Here is a 26,771-nt window from a genome sequence, read left to right on the forward strand (position 1 = left end):
GTTTATTTATTAATAAAATTATTGTTATTAGATGTATTACTATCTGACTCTAAACTTTCTAATAGATTATTATCTAATTCAATATTATTATAATCTAAATCAGTGCAACTTAATTGTTCATTAATACTCATATCGTTTCTTATAAAATCATTATTATTTAAAGATTGAGCAAAAGCTTGATCAGATTCAACTAAATTTATCGAAGAATCTGTACTAGCTTTTGTTCGCCTGTAATATTTAGTGGCAATTTTAGGCACATTCACTTATTTTCAAAATTTCCTTGAACAACGTACCAGTGGTCTTGCATAACTTTCACGTACTAGCCTTGCGCAACCTTTACCGCAGTAGTATGGTCTTTCAGAACTATCTAAAATAAAAAATATTTTAATTTATAGATTTTTAAGAGCATTTATTCCAAAAAATGTGAAAAATAAGAATAAGTTCATGATGCATATTTTAGATATTTATCATGAACTCATTTTGAGTCAATGCACTAGTCAAATACATGGATAGTATGTACAATATATAAAAATCAGAAATATGTATTATACATGCCTAGGATATTGTTAAATTCGTTAGCTTATTAAAAACATCATCTAAAAATATAAATTAATTTCAAAAATGTAGCAATGTGTTCTTTGTGAACTTACAGCTATCTTCGAGCTGATTCTCAATATCAAACCACATTTCCATAATAAAATATATTTATACGTCTTATTTTTAAAATTATAATTGCAAATTATTATTGCGATAAGTAAGTAAATAAATATTATACGCTGCTTCTATTCTCTTAATAACAAAAAAAAAATGAACGCGTGGTCGCCACGCGCGTTAAAAGTGAAACTTCTGAAGGCAAGGCTTTGCCATAACTTTTCTGAAATTAATACAAAAACAATGCAACGGAATTAGTCACTCCAAGCCGCCCGCAACTCGAAAATATAGTGTTACACGCAGTTTTCACTATATCCGTCTCGCCAGTGCCGTACGCCTGATCGAATTTTCGTGACGCGTTTTCGAGTCGCAAAATCGAATTTACTTACCGATCCAAAAGGAGTTTCACTTTGTACGCCTGTTGGTCGAATTTTCGTGACACTATTTCGTGACGTTTTTCCGTGTCGCACAATCGAACTTACTACCGTACCAAAGAAGTTTCATTTCGTACGCCTATTGGTCGAATTTTCGTTACACTTTTCGTGTCGCATAATCGAACTTACTACCGTGCCAGAAGAAGAACCGTCTCGCCAACGCCGTACGCCTATTGGTCAAATTTTTGTTACACTTTCCGTGTCGCACAATCGAACTTACTACCGTACCAAAGAAGTTTAATTTCGTACGCCTATTGGTCGAATTTTCGTTACACTTTTCGTGTCGCATAATCGAACTTACTACCGTGCCAGAAGAAGAACCGTCTCGCCAACGCCGTACGCCTATTGGTCAAATTTTCGTTACACTTTTCGTGTCGCACAATCGAACTTACTACCGTACCAAAGAAGTTTCACTTCTGTTACACTTTTTCGTGTCGCGAATCGAACTCACTACCGTGCCTAAAAAAGTTTCACTTCAAAAAATATGTAATATTGTCTCTGAAGTCTAACCTCTGAAGTCTGAGGTAACCGGCGTCGATGGGACAGGACGGAAGGCGGGGGAGAAAATGCGGCGAGATAAGATTGTCGTACGTACCTCGACCACGTACTCGGGGGAAGTCAGCTCCTCGGAGCTGCGGAAGAGAATTCGCGCGACATGTCAGCCGTCGACGTCGGCCCGGAGCTCGTCCGTGGGAAGCGGACGATGACGACAACTTGGATGCGCGTCGGAAATGGAAGCGGAGAGCCGCGAGCAAACGACCGACCGTCGACCGTTTGCGGCGGATCGACGTGGCGGGAGAGAGAGAAAGAGAAAGAGAGAGAAAGAGAGCGAACGCAATCTCCTCGCGAAAAAATTCCCGAGGAAACGCGAGAACGCGTAGAAACACAAACCCGTATACCGGCGAAGCTGGTGACCATTGTCATATAAAATAAAATATTAACTTTTTAGGTTATGACAATAAAAATTGCTAAAATTATTTACTAAACACATATATATACATATACATATACTTACATTTTTTCGTATTCGTGTACTCTTACAACCTTTAGGTCTGTCCCGATCCGTTCGACAACCCGCGACACCGCTAACCGGATCAATCTCCGACGAGTCGTTCGTAATTCCACAATTCTTCGAAACACCGCGTGTAACACACTTGATATTCTACACTATGACAATAATTGACACACGTACGTACGTATAGTCGTATACCTGCATGCCTCTCTGCAACGTGATGCAGGTGAAACCTCGGGTGAAACCGCACTGAGTAGCCTAGAAATGGACAATAGACGAGTACGATACACGAGTAAGACACCTGCGCGCACATCCCTGCACGAGCCCGCCAAATCAAGTCACGTGATCGCGCTCGATCAATCCGCGCAAGACTCGTTAATTATTACACGCCCGGGCCATGGTATCTGCACGCGCATGATCACGCCATAAAAAAAAGACTGCTACGCATACTATTATAAACTTATTATAGACATGACGACGGAAAAATTAAAATGCCTTACGTGACGGGAAAGTAACACTATGCCTTACAAAACTCATTTTTGTGACAAAAAATAATAAATCCAAAATAAGTCCATGTACAAATGTCCATTGGATGTACAGTATATATCTATAAATTAGTTATATAAAGGGGATCTTAAATGGATGTCCACTGGACGTCCCTCTTTATTAGTCCAATGTACATCCTTATATGGATGTACATTGGACGACCTTATTATGTCCATGGACGTATGGTAGTAAAATGGACGTAAAACGGACGTCCATAAAATGTACGGTGCTATTTGGGTTTATATTTTTCTATATTTTACGTTATGTATACTATAGATTTTCAGTACTGACAGTTGCTGACAGTAAATATCGGAATGCAGCTTATATGTTATCTATACATATAAGCATGTGCATTGACTAGTAAGTGCATATGTAATAGTGAAAGCATAATTTTTCTGTTATATGTACTTATACATATATTATATTATCAATAAATACATATTGTGTGACTAGTAAGTAAGTGTAGGTATGTGTCACAGTAGGTAAATGTGTGAATGCATAATTTTTCTGCTATACTCCCAGCAAACACCAAATATAATTGATATATAACCTGGGAGTAATGAAATAATATCCAGCATTGTCTGTGGTATTGGGTTCGTTGTATCAAGACGAGGACAGTTTGGAGCCGAAAGACGTGGTTTCTATTCTGGCAACGTCTATACTGTTTCAACTGCAAGGCTTAATAGATGAGTGCGTAGACATAATGGTGGAGACTACAAACAGTGAAACTGTTGTGTCGTATTATAACGCAGCTGTGTCGTATGGTGTGCCTACTGTGAAAGCAGCTGCGAAACGATTGCTGGAAGTCAATCTGTTGGGTTACGGATGGCGACATCCTTTTGAAGGCAATTTCGCCAGACTTGATGACAGAATTGGTCGCCAGTCCTGATTTGGTTGTTTTGCAAACAGAGTTTTGCATATACATGATGCTACGCTTGTGGTACGTTTATAAATGACCCATATTTGACTTCTGAGAGTAACAAGTAATGGAATCTTTGTGTTTGTTGTGTAATTATATGTGATTGCTTCATTTTCAGGTTATTTGCACATTTATGCACACTGTATAATTGAGGAACCGCTAAAAATTGATGAATACTTTGTAACGATGCACCCCCAAATATGCATCGTTCCGGCAGTAACACCACGCCGAGACCACCCAGCCGACCACCTGCGGGGGTGAAGAACGGGCACGGTGTGCCCAGCGTATTTTTAATCGTTCTCACATGCAATGTTAGGAAGTCCGCGAATGGACTTAACGCGGCAACCGCCTCACCGCGCCGAGCGGTGCCGAAGGCGGCCGAACACCGCCGAACGCGATCGCAGCGTCGAGACGCCGTAACCACCGATCGTTCCGCCGCACCGTCCCGGCGCTCGCGATCGCGTCGCTACCCCCACCACGCCGCGACGCCGCCGCGACGCGTATATAAGCCCGGCGTCGCTGGCACAGGCACAGAGCGCGATTCCCGATCATCCGTCTTCCCGACAACACCGATCCTGAATTCCCGCATTAAGCCAGTCCGAACGTAAGGTAGAGCGCCTTCGGCATTCTCTGTCTTCGCCGAGTGTGTCTCGGCTAACGACCAGCTTTTCGCAGTTATCCGAATCACCCGAAGCCGTCCGGATAAGAAGGTAGAGCGCCTCCGGCATTCTCTGTCTTCACCGAGTGCGTCTCGGCGAAGGACCGGCTTCTCTCTATTATCTAAATCATCCGAAGCCTGTCCGGACAAGAAGGTAGAGCGCCTCCGGCATTCTCTGCCCTCGTCGAGTGTGTCTCGGCCGACGACCCGCTTCCGCCGCGTTACCCACGCTTCGCGATCCATATCGCCGCCGCGGTTCGCGCCATTTTTCCGCGCTCCGGGCCGAGCCGACCGGGAAACCGGCGCCGCCCGTATCGATACCTACCACCACGCGATTCGATCCACGAGGCTACAAAAGCAACGGCTCCGCCCCGTACATACCGCGGGTTGCCCCGCGCCGCCCGCGACCAAACCAACGTCGCCTCACACGCACGCCCAACCGTCGGAAACCGCGCGGGCACTCGCGAGCGAATCCAGTTAAAGCGGTACACACGTAGTGACCCGTTGTAAATGTCGCGTGCATATATTGTTATTGTTATAGAATAAACTTGACTATTTTCTGTTAACCGAGGCACGCCTTCATTTTGCTAACCTCGCCACCCGTCTGCTTCTCCGCACCTCCTTCGAACCCAGGCTAGCCGCGAGCTAGATCCGCGCTTCGAAGCCAGGTTGTTTTAACTTTAAAAATCACAAGTGGACCGAGCCGTTTTTAACGACTGAAGAGAGCAAGGAATATGCAGCGCCTTTCAAAGCACTGAGGATGAAATATCTGCTGTTACATGAACAAGACGACAAGATCTTATACAGTGATAATTTAAGACCACCAGACTGGCTGCACGGTGCTTACAGAGAACAGTGGCTTCACTTGTTAAGAGTGGATGGAAATAAAGACAGAGGGTAGACTACAAGTGCTACAATTAAATTTTTTTTTTAAATAGAATCAATATAGACGGAACTACGTATTTTCTGCACCACGTGCAGTCCGGCGCAAATGACGGAAAAGGAATTTTCTAAGGAGTGCTTTCGGTGCGGCAGATGTGTCGAGAAGCCAAGCGAATACATTTGGAGATGGAAGGCATTCCATTATGGACTAGATTTACTAATGACTTTAGACACAACTAGCCTGCGGATTAAAAGAAACCACAGACTAGACTGTGAGCATATCAAGGCAAATTACAAAGAGCATAAAATTCTGAAAAAGTAAGCTTTGTAACGATGTACCCCGTTCGCCAAGCATCGTTCCCGGCCAACAACCGCCGGATGCCGCCCGACCGACTATCAGTCGGGCGAAGGCCAGGGCGCGGTGCGCCCACATTTTTATTACGTTCAAACCGTGTGCGCGGGCTAAACGCGGCACCGGTGTCTCCCGACGAACGCCGACGGAAGCCGAGCCTCACCGAGGACGAGCGCGCGGCGTCGCGCCGCCCCACCACAGCGCGACTCGCCTGACGATCGGCCTCCCTCCTAGCGAACCCGCCGCGCCGTGCGCTATATAAACCGGCGCTCCGGCGAGAGCGACTCACTTTGTCTGATCTCCAGCATTCCGCTATTCTGGACGAAACCCTATCCTACGAATCCTAGGGCGACACACCAACGGGGTTCGGAGCTCCGAGTCTCGATTGAGTGCTCTCAGGTGTCCCCGCACTCCATCACCCCCGACGGCACGGTTACGCGGGGTTGAGCACGCTCGGCCTCGCAACGAGGGCTCTCGCTGCCGCCGCCCCGGGGCTCCGGAAATCCTCCGCTATACACTACGCGTTCCCGCACGCGTTAGAATATATTGTAATACCTCGTTCATTATCGAGTGCACAAGCACTACCTGTAATATACCGAGTCCGTCTATTAGCGTAATGTCGCGTTCGTTATCGAGTGCACAAGCACTACCTGTAATATACCGAGTCCGTCTAGTATTGTAATACCGCGCTCGTTACTCTGCAGACTGCCCCAAGGACTACGCTTCCGTTACCGCGCCGAGCGCGCCTGCACTACCCCTTCGTTGTATATATCGCGTTCCGCCCGTCCTTGCGCTATATTGAATACCGCGCTAACGGTACTCTCCGTGTGTATACTAAACTGAATAAACCACTGCATGTACGACCTAAATTGATTATTGTCTCTGGGCCTTTCATCGAACTCCTGATCCGGCGAGCTAGTCCGCGTTCGATACTAAAGTCAGGCCGTTACAGCTTTAGATTATCAGTTGATTGATTCAATACTTTTAGATCGAAGTTAATAACAGAAATATGAAATTTTTTTTAGAGTCTGTCTATTTTTACTGAATGAACAACGTCAAGTAAAACATGTTCAAGACTCGCGTATGTTAAGATTATGTTTGAGGAGAAATACGGAAGTAAGTTAGCATTGAAAACAACGACATGTGTTCTTATATAATTTATATTGTGCGCATTACGTCACGTATTAATATTTTCAGCACGAGATAATGACTCTGGATAAACAGTTATGTTATCCTCTGTATGTATCGGTTAACATGCAACTAGTCACTCCACTCACATTGGGAGAAGAAGATACAACGACCGACGTACTTTCGAATACTTAGTATTTCGAGAATGTAATGCTCAATGAATATGTAAAGATAAAGGCCATGGGATCTAATTGGAACCTAAGATGTCTTTGGCAATAGCCGAAACTCGTGCGCTGACAGCTCAGTGTCGCAATGAGGCCAACTCGGCTTCCGCATTACAACATCCCTCCCCCCGTGGAAAAAGAAAAACTGAGGCATGAGGTTTTTCGTTAATATTTGTGTTGTTTTCTTTTTCCATGGAAGTTACATTGGCTGCGTTCAGCCGAACCTCTGCTTAGCGAAGCGAAAGGTAGCAATTAAGTGTAATTGGTTGGATCCAAAGGTAAGAACCAATCACATTCAGTTACTACCTTTTGCTTCGCTAAGCAGAGGTTCGGCTGGACACGGCCATTATTCTATTTTTCCAGTTGCTTGCGGAAGTCGCGTCGCGTGTTCTTCTTCGTTCTCTTTTTTATTATCCATGTTATAGTAATTCCGATTCCTATTATGATTACAACTATAAACACGGAGCCCACGGGATATATTACATTGGCATTTTTACATATATCTGAGCCTCGCATGGTGCGCGCGCGGTTACGAAATACGTGGGATAGTTTATGTCGCATACGAATTTTATGTCAGTGTGTGTGGTTTTAGATATTACAAATATGTTTTTATTATCGTACACCGGAAGGAGTGTCCTGCGTACAATTTCGTAGTTAGGATACGTGGCAATCGGGAAGGTTAGGATGGTGTGAACGTTAGGATTATCATAGTATGCATTTATTTTCACATAGTTTTGAATGGTGTTCCAATTGTCAATTTGTATTTTGAAAGGAAAATGTGATCCTTGGGATAGGTGGGCCGTTGCTTCTTTTAATTCCGCTACAATATTTTCGATCGGGAGTAGTCGCACGAGTAGGATAATATCATTCTTAGAGTAAGTAAAGTATGCTAGGATGTCTTCTACGTCGCTTATTAACTTGATTGTGACCGCGGTTATCGCTAACAAATGTTCGTCTATCTCTTCGCGGCGCGCTAGTTTCGACGCCCGTTGCTGCACTCGTTTTGTGACATTTACTAGTAGATTTTCGTTTTTACTAATAGACTGCTCTAACGTTTCAATATGCCCTAGCGTGGCGTTTATGACTTTAATTTGATTTTTCGCCGCGTGCTGCATCGCGTTTTGTTGGTTTCGCATGAGGTCTTATTCTTCGATAAACGCTTTTAAACGATTTGCGTGGACGCGTAACGTCTTTCGTTTTATTTTAATAGTGTAGTTCACGTCGCTATGCTTTTCGAGGATCACGTACGGTCCGATCCATTGGGACTCGAGTTTTTTCGAACGTCCGCGTCGCACTGTCTCGTCGTGTAATAGTACCTTGTCACCTACTTTAAACGTGTCCTTGTTACTCTTCTTGTCGAATGGTTGTTTTGCCTTGCTTAATTTTTTGCTGGCGTAGATGTTCGGTCGAACTTGGCCTACTGGCCCCTGAAAACGTACGGCTTTGGTGGCGAAATCTGATGCGTCCGTCGCCGCGCTCACTTGCTCGGTCTGTAATCGCTCGCGTAATCGTTTGCGTCGCGCTGAAATAGATTCGCGTTTTTTGGTCACGTGTAACGTGAGTATGTCAGTTATGTCATTTACCGGCTTCTCTTTTAGAGTTACGCGCGTAGTGGGTGCCTCTACTAATTTTTTCACGCCGTTTGACATGCTTGTCGGGCATTCGAAATCTGTCGGCTCCATCAAACAGTGTCCGATGAACACTCTTGGTGTAGGTTCTTTACCTTTTACGTTACCTACTCTGTTGCGGGGTGGTAAATCTACCTTCTTATATGTTCGTAGTTTGAATGTAACCTTTCCGATGTGTACCTGCCTTGTGGTGTGTGAGATAACGGTCTTGCGCTTTGTGAGGAAATCATTCCTCAGGATCCCCTCATAATCGATCGGGAAATCGTCTTCTACCACGTACATGGTATGGCGTATTCTCTGGCTTCCGAGGTCTACGGTTGCTTTTATCTTTCCGAGAGTGTGGATCTTGTGTCCCGTCACTCCGGTCAATGTCAGGCGTTTTTCTCACACCATAGTGCCGCCTTTTAAATTTCCCACTTTTATTAGCGTTAGGATCGCTCCTGAGTCTAATAAGAAATTCGTCTTGCCTTTCTTGGCCTCTTGAATCGGCAGTGTTATCGGGTTTAAGGTATGTATGTTATGTTTCCCGTTATCTGCGACACTTGATACTCTTTGGCGGCTCGTGCCTTATTCTTCTTTGGTCTCTCGTCTTCTTCGCTGCCGCTACTGGAGGATTCATTGCTCGTTTCTCACGATTTCTTTTTCTTTACCTTTAAACCATTTACTGGCGCCTTTTTGGGGGCGTCCGTTTTCGATCGGCTTGATCGTTCCGTGTTGGGTCGTCCGTTCAGCGACCAACACTCTTCTCGCTTATGCCCGGTTCTTTTGCAATAGGTGCACTCGAGCGTATTTATTCCGCCGGGCTTGTCCGGTTTCGGCAACGAGAATCTATTCGCATGTCGGCTCGTACGGCAATCTTGCCCGTAATGGCCTGTTTCTCCACATTTATGGCACTGTATCGCCTCGTTCTCCGGATCTCGCGCGTTTTCCGTGCTAAACTTATTTCTGTTTGTCGTCTGTCCGTTCCGCGGGAAGGGGCCCTTTACCTTTTCCTCCGCACTGGCGCCGGTTATTGCTTCCTGCAAAGTTCGGTATCGCTGCGCTCTGACTATCATTTTAATGTCCTCGTGCAATCCTATTTGAAAATTATGCAGTGCTTGCATCTTAATGCTGTCGAGAATCGCTTTCTGCTGCTTTTGCGAGTGCCCTTGGCCTTCCTCCATGGCCTCGTACAGTTTTCTCGCTAGTTTTTCGACTCGACGCCCGAATTCCTGCGCACTTTCTCCCGGTTTCTGCTTTAGGGAGTTAAAGTCTAACTGCAGGTGGGTCATGCCGCGCTTTAACTGCTCGAAATCGCGAATATTGCGCGTGTCGAAGTCTGTAATGGCTTTGCCCTTGAATTTTGTACATAGTATTGCTTCTAAAAGCATGGCTTCGTCTGCGGGCTGAATATTCTTCATCGCGTATGTACTCGCGGTTATAAATTCGCGGACGCGCTTTCGGGATTCTCCATTTATTTCGGGAATTATGTTTCGGGCTTCTTTCAGACTGAGGAACCCGATGTTGTGTCCCGGTTGATTACGGACGTCGCTATGCGTTCGCCCGTATGTGACGTCTAAAGGACCCTGGCTGCGTACGCGGCGATCTCGTGCGTCGGGGCGATCGTAAGTGGCGGATTCTAGCCGGCTTACGCGGTCTTGCATATCCCGCATGGCGCGAAGCAGTTCGACAGAGCGGTCGAATTCTGCGGCCTCTGCACGGTTCATGCGCTCTTGCATGTCGCGCATCATGTTCAGGACGTCGTTGAGCACGGAGTCCTGTGCTTCCAGATCTGCTCGCGTCGGCTCAGGGGCTCGGCTTTGGTCGGTATCGAACGGTCGCCTGTTAGCCGCGGGTCTAAGTCGCTCTATTTCCGCGTTGATCTGCGCGGGTGTTATATCTTCGCGCGGCGCAATGGCCGCGGCAGCTCGTTGCTGGCTCATTTTGTCGGCCCGTGGGGTATGATCCTCTTCGGTCGGATCGAATACGTCGCTGTCGTACAAGGTCAAGGAAAATTCTCCTCTTCCGGAGTTCTCACTCTGTGTGTCGACCGAGATGTCCGATCGTGCGTCATCTTCGGTCGGGGGCAGTCTGCGTGCGTCACGGTCGTGATCGTCACTGTTTTTGTCACCGCTTTTGTTAGCTATACTATCTCGCAGATTTTCGTTCGCGTTACAGAGGCTAGCGTTTAAAAACTCGAATTCGCGTTCTACTATGACGTTGGGGTGTAATTCGAGCACCGGCGTATTATTGTCTGCGAGTTGCGCGTCTTAATTCCGTCGCACGCGGTCTAAGGGAGTTGCGCGCGGCGCGAAGCGACGCGTGTGCTGACGGGGGATGCCGGGGTAAGTCGTCCGACATCTATCGGCGCTCACGTTTATATCTCCTGTAATCGCAAAGTTTTCTTTTCAACGCTCGCGCTTATATTTCCTGTAATCGCGAAGTTTTCTTTCGGCGCTCGCGGTCCGTTTCCCTATTTCTCGCAAAGTTTATCACAACATAGAACGGACTTACAGTAACAACGCGGTGCGCATGGTATCTGCTTTCCGCTAAGTCGTCGTCCGCTGCTACGCTGTCCCGTACGCTGACGTACGCTGTCCCGTTGGGCTGCTTCGCTGCCTCGCTGCTCCGTGTCACGCTGCTTCGCGGCTTCGCTACTTGGTACCGCGCTGCCTCGGTGTGCGGTAGGTCGGGGCCGTCTTCGGTGTCGCTGATATGTGACGCTCGGCGGCTGCTACCGTTGATTCACTCCGGGATGCGTTGTCGCCGTTTATTGTTCCGTTCCCGTTTTTAGGTGTACCTCTGGCAGGATGTCCTTTTGGCCGGTTAGCAGATCCCACCGCTGCCACCAATTTTGTCGTGCCGGGCCTTGAAGTTCGTCTCAAGGCCGGCACCGGGTTCGCAGAATCCGCAGAAAAGAGGAAAGAACAACTCCCGAGATGTATTTGGTTGTGCAATGGTGTTTAATTGTGAAAATACACGAGTCTATATTTTAGTTTTGCAAATTTCTGTTTATCTCTATAACGTTAAAATCACTACCAACTTTCAGTTCCATTTTTAGTTCCTTATAGAGGACGCGTCGGTTCTATACATGTGCACTTTCTACTTTACCTTCGTTTCCGCTCATGTACCGCGCTTTTCTTCAGAGCTAATTTTACTGCCATTTTGTTCTGACCGTTAGCCGGCCGTCCTGCCGTGTATTGTAAAACTCGAATACTTATATTAAACTGTGCATATACTCAAATACTGTGGAAGTTATTCTACACACCAAACGCCCTATTCCACATAATATAATAACAGGTTATGGGCCCAGAAGAGTTACTCAGGATGCAAGTCCCAATAGAAAAGCTAACCTCGAGAAACTTCGAGAGCTGGTACATCCGTATCGAGGCACTGTTCGCCAAAAAACAGATAAGTGAGGTTTTAACGAGTGACAACACGGGATTACAAGCGGCGGAACGCAGCACATTCGAGAAAAATGATAAGCTTGGTATGGCAATCATCATACAAACGGTCAGTGACGAATACTTGCGACTGATAAAAGGTAAGACGTGCAAGCAAGCTATACAGATATTGAAAGATCGTCTCGAGAAAACGGGCGCTCTAGGAAGGCTATACGCGCGACGTGAGTTTCAATCTCTAAAATATGAGATGCGTGATAACCTCTCGACATTCATGGTAAAATTTGACAGTTGCATAGAACGAATGGAGACCGGAGGCCTTGTAATAAGCGAGGAAGAGAAAATAACTCAACTTTTAATGTCGATGCCAGCAGAATTCAGCAACGTAATCACGGCGATTAAAACTATGGCAGCCAGGGACGATACTATTTCAGCCGAGTTCGTCAAAAACCGTCTTCTGGACGAAGAAATGAAACTAAAGAAAAGACAAACGTCAAATCACGGACGAGACGTGGCATTCCTAACCTGCTTTAACTGCGGTAAGCAAGGGCACATCAAACGAAACTGTCGCTACAAGCAAGGGAACGACAATAGAAGACGTGGCAACCGAGAACCCTCCGAGTACAACGAAAGGCGTGCAACAGGATGGCAATCACCGGGAACAACACGTGACGGACAGTCAAGACAGAGAGATAAGTTTAATTATCCACGACGAAACGACAGGGAAAACTCAAGCGGCAAAGCGCAAACGGCCGAGGCAACTGGAGAAGAAGATGTCGTCACATTCTGCTCGCAAGCGGATACAGCGTACGGTAACGCAGATAATAAAGGTATAAATTTCATACTAGATTCGGGCGCGAGTCATCACATGATTAAGAAGGAACTGTTCGATCTTACGTACAACCGGAGAAAACTAAAGAAACCGATCGAAGTTACGGTGGCAAAAGCAGATCAGGCAATTACGGTAACTGAGATAGCCGATATAAATCTGGACTACAAAGGTAGGATCATTCAATTAACCGATGTATTGTGCGCTACTCAATTAAAATGCAATCTTCTGTCTATCAAACGACTAGAGACTAAAGGATTCCAAGTCGAATTTAGAAACGGATCCGGACATATATACAAAGGAAAAGAGCTGATCGTGCAAACGCAACCCGAAAGCAATCTATATAATATAACATTCAAGAAGATGTATACGTCAACGAAAGATTGGGCAAATATAGCACTAACTGGCGACCCAGCGATATGGCACCGGCGCTTAGGACATTCGGGTGCAGTGAAACCGGACGGCGTATGCAGAACATGCATTGAAGCAAAGATGAGCAAGCAACCCCACTCAGGAACGAGGCCAAGAACAAAACAGATATTCGACAAGATTCACGTTGATCTCTGTGGACCTATCAGCCCAATAGGCATAAACGGAGAGAAATACTTTCTCACAATTGTGGACGATTACTCACACTTCATCGCCGCATATCCAATCCGGAATAAAAGCGAAACATCCAAGAAGTTAGAAAAATTTAAGCACAGATACGAGAGCAAGTTCGGAAACACATCAAGACAATACGATGCGATGCAGGCACAGAATTCGTGAACGATACGCTAAGGAAGATATTCAAAGATGCTGAGTTCGAGATAGCACCGCCCTACACACATGCGCTAAATGGTGTAGCTGAGCGCGCTAACAGAACGATAACTGAGATGGCTAGAGCCATGATAATCGATAAAAATGTAGAAAAATACTTGTGGCCATATGCCGTTATGTACACCGCATACATTCTGAATCGCATACCGAGTCAGGCGATAAATAACGAAGTTCCAGCAACGAGAGCTGAAATTGAAGTGAACTACGAGAAGATAAAGATCTTTGGATGTGAAGCATACAGTCTCATTGAAAAGCAGTTCAGAAATCGATTCGACAACAAGACCAAGAGGATGATATTCATCGGAATGACAAATACTGGATACAAAGTCTTCGACCCTTCGAATCGAAAGGTATACACAAGATCAGATGTTAAATTCATAGAATCTGATGAAGAAGAACGCACGCAGAAGATAGGAATAGAACTTGAACTCGACGAGGAAGATGAAAAATATACGGATGATGACAACTATGAAGAGAAGGAAAATCGCAACGAGAGTAATGCGGATAAAAAGAATAAGCCAGACGAAACAGAAGAAACCGGAAACGCAAGAAGAATACTACCACCTCGAAATCGAGCACCACCGGTAAGATATGGAGACTACCGGGCACACCTGGCAGAAATTGAAGAGCTGAACGAGGAAGACCTGACGTATGATAAAGCACTAAGAAACGGATGGGAAGACGCAATCAAAGACGAAATAAATAATATACTGGAGAACCAGACATGGGAACTCGTAGAAGACAACGGTCAACCACGCATAGATGCTGTATGGAAATTCAAGACAAAAACAAATCCAGACGGAAAAATAACCAAGAAAGCTAGACTAGTTGCAAGAGGATGCAAGCAAAGTAAAAATGAAAGCATTTACGCACATGTACCGGGATCAACATCAGTAAAAGTCTTTCTAGCAATCACTTCAAATAGACGGCTCAAACTGGAGCAACTCGATATTAAAGCTGCATACCTAAACAGCCACCTAAGTGAGGATATCTACATGATAGTACCAGAAGGATTTCCAGATGAAGGAAAACTCTGCAAGTTAACAAAAGCGATCTATGGACTTAGACAAGCGTCACAAGCATGGATTGAAGAATTCGAATCATTCATGAAGAAAAGCGGATTTATAAACTCAGAAGTAGACACATGTCTATATCAAAGAAGCAAGCCAGATAGTGAAGACACCACTTACGTATTGAACTACGTAGATGATATATTAATAGCCTCTACGACAGAAGCAGACATCAAAGAATTTAAACTTAAAATTAAGCAACGCTATAAAACGAAAGAGATACCCGAAGTCACACGATTCATTGAAATGGAAATTAACCAAATGGAAGACTACATTACTATTTCTCAAAGAAGTCACATAAAGAAACTTCTGAAATTCAGCGGACTAGAGATGGCAAAGCCAAGAAGCACCCCGATGGAACCGAACACAAAATATGTCAATTCACCCGATAACTCAACAAATGAAGCATTTAAGACTAAATACAGAAAGCTCATTGGAAGTCTGTTATATATAAGTCAACATACCCGACCAGACATCACATACGGAGTAAACTACCTAAGCAGATTTCAAAACAACCCTACTGAAGAACATTATGCTGGAGTGAAGCGGATCATCAGATACCTCAGCGGAACCTTAAACTACGGACTACTATTCACTAAAGACGAAAATGAAGACCTATATGGATACGCAGATGCATCATGGGGAGAGGATATAGAAGACAGAAAAAGTACTACAGGCTACTGTTTCATGGTCTGTGGAAAAATTGTCCAGTGGAGAAGCTGCAAGCAATCCGTCGTCGCACTGTCATCATGCGAGGCGGAATATATCGCGTTAAGCGAAGCAATCAGAGAGGGACGCTACATTCAAGCCTTATGCAGATTTTTCAATTTAGATGCTAAAAGCTATGATATGTATGTACGAGGACAATCAATCTGCTATTGCTGTGGCATCCAACACCGAATCAAAAAGAGGGAAGTCAATAGACATAAGATATCACTCTGTACGAGAAGCAACCAGAAAGGGGGAGATACGACTGAAGTATATTAGGAGCCAAGACAACATCGCCGACATACTGACGAAGCCACTTGGGGCAACAGCCTTCTACAACATCAGAAGGAAGCTTGGAGTAGTGAATCTATCAGAAACCGAAAGAGCATCGGCAAAAAATGCCCGTTTTCGGTACCTCGATTTTTGAAACTTTTTTTATGCCAAATGGTTACTTATGATGACCCAATAATCCCTGCAAAATTTTAAGAGGAGCATACGCCCCGTTTAAGAAATATAGGGGGTCAAAGTTGACCATATCCAATCAGAAAATATAGCAGCTTCACATTTATACTCCAATAATAATGTCCAAAAAATTCAGCCGAAATGGTTCTTTTAAGATTTTTGGCTGCTGATTACGAATCTGAAGTCAGATTTTAAAAATTCAAAATGGCGGATCCAATATGGCGGACTAATTTTTCTTAAATTCATCGGATTCACTTGAAACTCGTTACTTGGGGGTTTTGGGGGTCGCTGATTGCGAATCTGAAGTCAGATTTTAAAAATTCAAAATGGCGGATCCAATATGGCGGACTGATTTTTCTTAAATTCATCGGATTCACTTGAAACTCGTTATTCGGGGGTTTTTGGGATCGCTGATTAATTACATTGCATCACATCTTGCTTTCGTTAATTGGATTGTCGATTACATCTTGCCTTTGCTGGCTGGATTATGCATTACATCTTGCCTTCGTTGGTTGGATTATTACATCTTGCTTTTGTTGGATATATTTAATCCGCCATTTTGAATTTTTAAAATCTGACTTCAATTTTGTAATCAGCGATCCCAAAAACCCCCGAATAACGAGTTTCAAGTAAATCCGATAAATTTAAGAAAAATCAGTCCGCCATATTAGATCCGCCCTTTTGAATTTTTAAAATCTGACTTTAGATTCGTAATCAGCGACCCCAAAAACCTCCGAGTAACGAGTTTCAAGTAAATCCGATGAATTTTGAAAAAATCAGTCCGCCATATTGGATCCGCCATTTTGAATTTCTCTAAACTGACTTCAATTTCGTAATCAGCGACCCCAAAAACCCCCGAGTAACGAGTTTCAAGTGAATCCGATGAATTTAAGAAAAATTCGTCCGCCATATTAAATCCGCCATTTTGAATTTTTAAAATCTGACTTCAGATTTGTAATCAGCAGCCAAAAATCTTAAAAGAACCATTTCGGCTGAATTTTTTGGACATTATTATTGGAGTATAAATGTGAAGCTGCTATATTTTTTGATTGGAAATGATCAACTTTGACCCCCTATATTTCTTAAACGGGGCGTATGCTCCTCTTAAAATTTTGCAGGGATTATTGGGTCATCATAAGTAACCATTTGGCATAAAAAAAGTTTCAAAAATCAAGGTACCGAAAACGGGCATTTTTTGCAGGGGGCTTGCCGATGCTCTTTGTGGGGGAGTGTGAAATACACGAGTCTATATTTTAGTTTTGCAAATTTCTGTTTATCTCTATAACGTTAAAATCACTAGCAACTTTCAGTTCCATTTTTAGTTTCTTATAGAGGACGCGTCGGTTCTATACATGCGCACTTTTTACTTTACCTTCGTTTCCGCTCATGTACCGCGCTTTTCTTCAGAGCTAATTTTACTGCCATATTGTTCTGACCGTTAGCCGGCCGTCCTGCCGTGTATTGTAAAACTCGAATACTTATATTAAACTGTGCATATACTCAAGTACTGTGGAAGTTATTCTACACACCAAACGCCCTATTCCACATAATATAATAACATTAATAAATGGCTTCTTCGTAGTTACACTTGAATTACTTATTTAACTACCCTGAATTGCGGACTTAATAACAATACATGGAATAACGCGGTCTGTGCTCTCGGTGATGATTGCCCGCCGTTTATCGGAAGGGCGGGCCTTTTAATGTGTGGAATCGCTTCCTCGTTGCTGACTCGGCTGTCAGCGCTTTTGCTTCCGGGCTCAGGTCAATCGCCTGGCGACCTAGTGCAGCCCGGAATGCCACCTAAGATGTCTTTGGCAATAGCCGGAACTCGTGCGCTGACAGCTCAGTGGCGCAATGAGGCCAACTCGGCTTCCGCATTACAACATATCGTTAAAAATTCCTATCTATGAAAGTACAAATTTTAAACAATTAAAGAGGAGGACGTGTATCTCCGCGTGTGTAATATGACAGTAATGAAAGTTAACGCCGACTAAATTAATGAATAGTATACATGAGCTTGAGGTAGAAAATAATGTCTTATATTAGCCTAAACAATACTGTACAATTGTACATAGCACGTGGGATTAACAATATTGGTTCTAAAGTTTATCAAATTTCGCAGTACCAAAAATGAATTGTTGCCAGCCGAAATTGTACATCATGTTTGCATATCTTTTACTGCTTGCGTAAATATCTGATATACTCGATATAGTTACAATGTATGTGTATATTCCTTTCGATGACTAGTGTCTCTCTTGGCTGTGTCGAAATAGCAAACACTAATGGCGCAAAATGCAATTGATTATTTGTATTGTTGAACCGTGTTCTCTCGACAAAGAAAAAGATCGTGTAAATATCGTGAGATAAATAAAACTTTTATAACTTTGGGCGAAAAGAAATCCGGTTCCTATTCTGGAACCCGGCAGCGGAACCGCATACAATTCGGGCCCTCGTAAGAGTGTTCGTCGGGGTAACTCAAAATAACCTGGAGACGCCGTCGGGAGATCCGGGAAGAGTTTTTTTTTCTGTATAAGCGTTCGAGTATAACTTGGAGAACGAGATTTTTATAATTAAAATAAACCTTAAAAAAGAGGTGAAAGCTCAGTTTTACTAGGACTAAAAACTCGTAATTCAGCGTGGATCTATAAAAATAACATAAATAGCACACAATTAGTCGTAATGCGCTTAAATTAACGGTCAAAGTACTTTTGCAATATCTTACTTAATTTTCTCCTCTCTCTCTCTCTCTCTCTCTCTCTCTCTCTCTCTCTCTCTCTCTCTCTCTCGTTGTTTCTTTATTCTAACTCGTTTAAGATTCAAGAAACGCTGTCAATTATATACGAGCTATTTTTTTTCGCACCAACTGTTTGTCTCTCGCGATTAATATCCGTAGCACACATTATTAGATCCTCTCGGGATGTTTTTTTTACTCCAAATAAACCTTTAAATACGTATTTTTAAATACGTACTAAAATAAACTTTTAAATACGTATTTTTTCAAGTTTTATTCTCTTTGTCTTTTTTTTCTTTTCTTGTTTTGCGCTGTTTTGCGAAACGGAACCATTTATCTGCGATATTATCGAATTCGGACTGTGTGAGCGTCGTATGGTGCGAGGTAATCTGTCCTTAACAAAAATAAAAATATGAGATAAATATAAATGGATATTACAATAAATATATTTTTAATTTATAGGATTTAGCAACATTTCTTACATACTTTTTATCATTTTTATGAAATGTAAATTGTCCAACCGGAAATTTTTTCGTACACCCTTCCAAGAGCAGTTTACGGCACACCCGTTGGTAACAATTTTTTTTAGAGTACGATGTATATTATCCCTCTAATTGTTTCTTCCAATTTTTAATAAAAATTGTTTCTGTAAAAAATGTAATTTCAAATTTTGCGTATTAATAATAATATATAAAGATTTAAAATAGATAATAGTAACTTCACAGTATGAAGTAGTTACAAATCTATCAGTATTGTGGAAAAGTAGCAACAATTAAAAGTTATAATATATTATATATATACATTCTTTAATTAATAAGAAAAATATTGCGTATCTGTATTATGTTTTGATCGCAGAATAACATATACCTTCAAGTAGGTTATCTCTCGTACGAGGACGAATTAAAGCCACGTCCTCGACCGTCTCTCGCCGGCGTAGAGTCCTTTCACGAGCGCCGGGCCGTCGCACGCACGAGACACCCGCGAACGCGGTTCACGATCACGATCTTTGACCATATATCTCCACTCTATTCTAACTCCCGTTGGTTAAAAATCCAACAACGTTTTATGCTTCATCTCTGTTGCCTGGTTTTCCGTCTTCTTCAGTCTGACACTCCTCCTTACCTCCGACGTCTCCTGCATCTGAACTCTGAGCTTCATGCCGTTAACGCCCCAAATACTCGTTACCCTGACCTTCTTTCCTTTCCATCGCATCACTCCGCCAAGTTTCGCGCTTCGTTCTCCTACTGTGCAGTCAAATATTTCAATGACCTTCCCTCTTCCATAAGATCCTTATCCTCCCTGCCCTCCTTTCGTACAGCTACGTCCATTTTTATTTTATCAACTGCACTTCCTGCCAGAAATGCATCTCAACCTGCGCATTGCTGATTGCTTGCACGGTCGTGTCTGCTAACGCGCACATGTGCGAGTGTTGCGTACGTATATCCTATGCGTTCACTGCGTGTGTATTTTTTAGTTCTGCGACAAATATATTAATGACTGTATTTACTCCCGTGAGCGAATCCATTGTTTCTGTATTGTTTCCGTATTATCTATATTATCTATATATTGTTTCCGTATTGTTTCTATATTATATTATATATTTAGTATTTAGTATTGAGCGAATCCCGTGAGCGAATCCATTATTTCTGTATTATTTATTTCTATATTATATTATGTCAACTCACACTGTCTCCACTGGTAGGCATAGAAACAACAATTTGTTGATGCCTGACCATTTGCGTGCACTCATTATACTCTAACTGTATCCACTACTATACTATGCAGCGCAATAAAATTAAATTAAATTAAATTAAATTAAATTAAATCTCCCACGGACGGGCGCGGTCTTCCAAATGAATATCGTCGCGATCGTGGCACGAGGCACGATGGCACTAGCGGAAGCTGCGGAAAGAGACTTAGGGCCGGTCTACAATCAGTCGTATGTCGGAAGATATTTTCCGTTTCACGCACGATGCGCATAATGCATTATTTAACCTTGTTTAACACTCGATGAATAACAAGGATAAATAATGCATTATGCGCATCATGCATGAAACGGAAAGTACCTCTATATTAAATATGTGCACAACGTGTTCTAACCTATATAATAGCTAATTTTAACGTACATATACATACCTTCAAGTTATCTTTCGTACGAGGGCGAATCAAAGCCACGTCCTCGACCGTCTCTCGCCGGCGTCCTTTCACGAGCGACGGGCCGTTGCGAGACATCTACGAATGCGGTGAACGCGGTTGACGATCTCCCACAGACGGGCGCGGGTCTTCTAATCGTGGCACGATATATATGACACTAGCGGAAGCGGAAAGAGACCGCGAACTTGCGCGCGCCGCTATGGCGCATGCTATCAAGGTTATATAATTTTGGCGGTAATTGAAATTATGTTATATAATATTTATATAATATCAACGCAACCGTTGTCGTATAACATGCATATATTGCAGTTGTATTAATGTGCATTTATTAACATATAAATAACGGAGCAACATAATAGTTTTATAACCTAGTTATATTATAATAATAAAGTAAAGTTATATAACTGTTATGCTACTACAGTATAACACTTGTTATATTATCTGTTACTCCTACATTATATATCAATTATATTTGGTGTTTGCTGGAAATATATATGTACACACATTGATTAGTAAGTATACATGTCATAGTAAATGTATCAATTCAGTAAATGTTTATACTTACTAGGCACTAGTCAATGTATGCACATACATATTAATAATATAATATAAATGTATTGCAGAAAAATTATACATTCACATATTTACTGTAACATATACACTTACTAGTCAATGTGTGCACTTAAGAACGTTCTCTCGTCCTTATACTAGAGAAAATCGATTTTCTTAGGATTTTCTTGAAACTGTGAATATATGTTAATTTAGGTGTGCTTTATGCGTGGTATAAATTTCAGTACCTCTTCCGGTATAAAAAATCAAGATACTGAGCCTCAAAGTTTCAACTTTTACTAATGAAAAGGTTTTCCAGGCCAAACGGTAAGAGATACGAGGTTGGCCAAAAAGACCAAAGTTGCTTCTCTCGTCGAGTTCTATAAGGAAAAAATGCCAAAACTAAAAAAAATTAAATTTTTTTTGAAACTTTGAGGCTCAGTATCTTTATTTTTTATCCCGGAAGAGGTACTGAAATTTATACCACGCATAAAGCACACCTAAATTAACGTATATTCACAGTTTCAAGAAAATCCTAAAAAAATCGATTTTCTCTAGTATGAGGACGAGAGAACGTCCTTAAATATTGATAATACAATATATAAGTATAACCGAAAAATTATGTATTTACATATTTACTGTTACATATGCATTTATACATTTACTGTAACATTTATAATAATTTTTCTGCTATATTTATACACTATATTTTCAATATGTATGTGCACACATTGATTAGTAACTGTATATGTTACAATACATTCATTAAATGCATATACTTTACTAGTTAATTTATGCACATACATATTTGATGTGTTTTCTATTGCTGAACTGACTGCACTAGTTCAGAGTCTATCTTTTTTACTCCACATTGGAAGGAAAAAGATAAACTTTGAACTAGTCCAGCCAGTTCAGCAATAGAAAACAGACTCATTGATAATATGATGTATATGTATAGCAGACAACTTATGCAGTCATACATTTACTGTAACATACATATTGATAATATATAATAATATATATAATATATAAGTGTAGTGAACAAATTAGGCACTCACACATTTACTGTAACATATGTAATGCATAATTTTTTTCCTATACTTATATATTATGTTGCCAATATATGTATGTGAGGACATTGATTAGTGACTATGCATTTACGAAATTAACACATTTACTGTAACACATCTACTATCTATTTATCTATCTATCCTCCCTTCCCTCACCCTCTACTGCATTCTCTGTTTTTCTAATCTCAACACACATTTCTTACTCCTCCCCCTCTCTCTCAATCTGTCTCTCTCGCTCTTTCTTTTACATATATACATATATATAATAGACGGAGAAAGAGAGAAAGGGGGGAGGGGAGAGAGAGAGAGGGGAAAGGGGGGAGAGAGGGAGAGAGAGAGAGAGAGAGAGAGAGAGAGAGAGAGAGAGCTTTATTAGCCTTCTCCGCTATTCTTTACATAAAATATCCTTAAATTAATTCCTCTACATGAGATACAATATATTCTTTTAACCTACGTTTGAATGGTTCAATTCTTTCGCATTGCTTAATTTCTACTGGTAGGGCGTTGTACATATTTAAACCTTCATAAAATAGACTTTTCTGTGCGCTTCTCGTCCTGCGATATTCTCAGCCTGCCTTGTTTGCCGTCCACTCACATCTCCTACTATTTCTATCCTATTACTTAAATGTCTTGGCATTATGCCTCTTACTATCTTAAAAATAAAAATACATACATTGTACATTAGCCTCTGTCTTACATTCATAAACCTAAGGGTTTGCAACATTAATTCTACCTTTGTATATCGCGAACATTGTAATATGACTCTCATGGCACAGTTTTGTGTCGCTTGCAGTCGATTCAATTACGTTTCACCTATGCCTACTAACATCGTTGCGCAATATTCAAAATGAGGCGCTATGATAGACTTATACCCAGTACATCTAGTGTACACCGATATATCATTTCCTATTCTACTCAGAAAGCTCACTTTTTTTCCTATTTTCTTTAACATATAATCACAGTAATCCTCCCAACGAAGTTTACTATCGATCATTACACCCAGATGTTTCGCTTTCTCGACCCGCTCTATTACAGTTCCATCCAAACTTTTTACTATTATTAAAGTAATTTTAAATCGACCGTGACTGGCAATATATAACGTCTTTCCGATATGAACATTGAAAAACTGTGAGCCAACTTGGTTTGTCGGATTCACACAGCACTTTTTCGGATCAATCATCGAGACATTATTAATTTCGACCATGGGTTTTGGTCAGTTGATGTAATTTCTAAATTAAATAGTTTTATTTTTACTATTATTTTTTTACTATTATGTTTGCTTTTATTTTTTGTCCCTATATACTTCTAACTATCATATATTTGGTCTTATCTGCATTCATTTTTAACATATTCACATTTATCCATTCTTCAAGTATACCGAGCATCATATTTAGTTTCATTTCTAATTTCTCACAACTTTCTCCTGTTACACTTGCGGTCGTGTCATCTGCAAATAATCTAAATATACTTCCCTTCGGGCAGACTTTAACTATATCATTTATGTACAAAATAAACAATAGAGGTCCTAATACAAATCCCTGTGGCACGCCAAATACTGTCTCAATTATTTTAGAACATATATCATTGAATCTAACTTGCTGCTTTCTATTACTTAAATTCGATTTTATTCATTCCAATACAACTCCTCTTATTCCATACTGATATAATTTTTCCACTAATCTTACTCTATCTATTGTTTCAAACGCTCTCTTGAGGTCCAGGAATAACACTCCTACCATTTTATTCTCCTCAATTATCAACTTCCAGTCCTCGATAAAACTTTGAATTGCTGTCTCACACGACTGTTGTTTCCTAAATCCCGATTGGTATTCGGTTATTATTTCATTGTCTTCTAGAAATTTTTCCAACTGTTTTTTTACAACTAACTCTAATACTTTTTCATATATCGGTAACATATTAATCGGTCTATACTCGCTCGCTTTTTTTGGTTTGTTTACCTTTGGTATCGATATTATCGTGGACGTTTTCTATCCTTCTGGAAATACCTGTCCTAAGCGAATTATTTGTTACCCCTACAAACTCATCTTTTATCACAGGTAGCACCATTTTCAGTATATTACTATTTATCCCACCCTCTGTTCCGTTCTTTTGTGGTAGTTCCTTAACAATTTGTTCCAGATCACTTGCACTAATTGGCTCAAAAATTTCCATAATTCCCTTATTCTTAATTACATAAATAGGTCTCCTACTTGTGCCTTTTATCCCCTTATTATTAATAGATTGCACAATGTTGCTAATACTTTTTATATAATATATATTAAATTTATCAGCTATATTGCATTCTTCTATGTCTTCTAATATTTCAAAATCTACATTATCGATGTTCTCTGAACCCCTTTGCTCACCCTTAATTAATTCTTTCAAAGTTTTTCACATTTTTGTAGAATCATATTCTCATAATATTTCTTCTTTTTTGCCCTGATAAGTTTAACTACTGCATTTCTTTTATTCTTGAAAAATTCCCAGTCCTATTCCTTACCTGAGCTTATTGCTCTACTGTGAGCTTCATCCCTCTGAATACCACTTTTTCCCTTCCCATACTTTCGGAATTTTGAACTTTTTCTTAGGTGCTACAGTATCCAATACACTTACTATACTGTTAACAAATCTCTCAGCCCTAATACTTATATCTAGCCCTTGACCTTGCTCAGTTCTTGCTTCCATTATTCTAAGAAAATCATCTACATTAAATTTACTATAATTCCTGCCTCTAAATTCTTTATATTTATTACTCTTTTTATTCATATTAAATTTTACTTTTAACCATGCACAGCCGTTATTTTTGGTTTCTCATTCACTTGTACCTTTACTTCCTTATTCGAAAAAATTAAATCTATTATTGTTCGACTATATTTTGTAACTCTCGTTGGACAATCAACGTATTGCCTCATCCCTAGGTTTTGCATTACCGTTAATAATTTCTTTGTATAAAATAAATCTACCATTATATCTATATTAAATTCTCCTATCACTATACAGTCATACTTTATTATTAAATCTTCAACCGTATCTTCCAAAAATCTCACAAAATCGCCATTTGATGCACTCGGCGAATGATACACTATTGCTATCATACCTTTATACAAATTCTCACTCATTTCTACCACCACGCACCAACAGTTTGACACTATCTTTTTCTTATCAACTATTCTAAATTTAATATCATCCTTAACATATAACAGTACTCCTCCTGTGTTTCTATTTTCAGCATCACATCTAACTATACTATACCCCGGTACATTGACCTCACTATCCTCAATTTCTACAGTCAATCTAGTCTCGGATAACGCTAGAATCGCAGGATTCACCCTCTTCATAATCTGATGTTGAATTTCATTCTTATGCGCCAAGAAGCTTTGTGCACTCGTATACCAGAGTAATTCCGCTTCTTCCTGTGGTTGCTATTTTGCATCTTCCCAGCCGGCTCTTTTTTTCTTCTCCTCCAATACTTTCTTAAATGTATATTCTTAAATGTCGGACATTCCGAATTTAGCGCCTCGTGTTCAACATTTATCTTCAAGTTGTACGTCTGATTCTTATAGGTACAGTTTACACACCTCTTCTTTGCCGTCGTACATTCATTCGCCTTATGATTTCTTGCAGACTTATAGCATGTTTCCTGTCTCGTGCAATTCTTGGCAATATGGTAATAGCCCCAGCATTTAAAACATCTTCTAACACTAATATAATTAAATATAGGACACTTTCTCCATCCTAAATTTATTTTTCCTCTGTTTATTAGTGATTTATGAGTGCTTTCATCCACTTCAATTATTATGGATCCTTGTTCGATATCCTTGTTTTTTCCTCTTAATATTTTCTTCACTAGGTGCATACAGAATTCTTCGCCAATTCTATTCTACTTCTTAATTGTATCTATCAATTCATCATCCTCCATTTTCATTTTCTCTCCACCAACATTAATTATTTTAATCTTTGGTTTTTTCTTCTGTAGCTCAGAGACCTTGACCTCCTCACCCATTGCCGCTTGTACCGTCGCCTTTAGCTTTTCCTTCTCTTCTTCCGTCTCACATCCTAAGATCACTGTCCCTTTACCTCCCTTTCTTAATTTGGTAATTCCTATTTCCATCTTGGTTATATCAATTTTATCTTTAATTGTTTTCTTCGTAATTTCACTCTCTTGTACTTTTGGTTTTATAATCAAGATATTTTCTTCCTTCCTCTCTTTAATCACATCGCTATATTTTCTTGTCGCTCCACCTGATGGTCCATATGTCCCTTGCATCAACATTCTTCTCAATTCTTCTATTTCCTGTTTAATGCCTCCCATCTCCTCACGGACTATTACTTTTATCATTGACTTGATCTCCTTTTTACATGTTGTCTCATCTTTTAATTCTTTCACTGTTCTTACAAGCCAATCTATTTTCCTATCAATATCCCCTGCTCCACTCGCGCCTGCTACTTTATTCCCGCTGCTTGTCGCCGGACTCATTTTTGCAGGTTCCGTTGTTCTTTCTGTCGATGCTGCTGCTGTATTTATATCAGCTCCTTTATCACCATCACTAATAATGAACTTC

General features: G+C 41.1%; 1 protein-coding gene and 1 pseudogene across 4 annotated transcripts in view; both read left to right on the forward strand.

Annotated features, from left to right (window-relative positions):
• The window catches only part of Argl (Argininosuccinate lyase), a 336,643-nt gene that overhangs the window by 255,428 nt on the left and 54,444 nt on the right, over positions 1–26,771 (forward strand). The window lies entirely within an intron of this gene.
• On the forward strand, positions 3,212–4,786 carry LOC139823201 (protein germ cell-less-like; annotated as a pseudogene).

The sequence above is a fragment of the Temnothorax longispinosus genome, chromosome 12 (genome assembly GCF_030848805.1).
Source record: "Temnothorax longispinosus isolate EJ_2023e chromosome 12, Tlon_JGU_v1, whole genome shotgun sequence".
NCBI classification, from domain to species: Eukaryota; Metazoa; Arthropoda; class Insecta; order Hymenoptera; family Formicidae; genus Temnothorax; species Temnothorax longispinosus.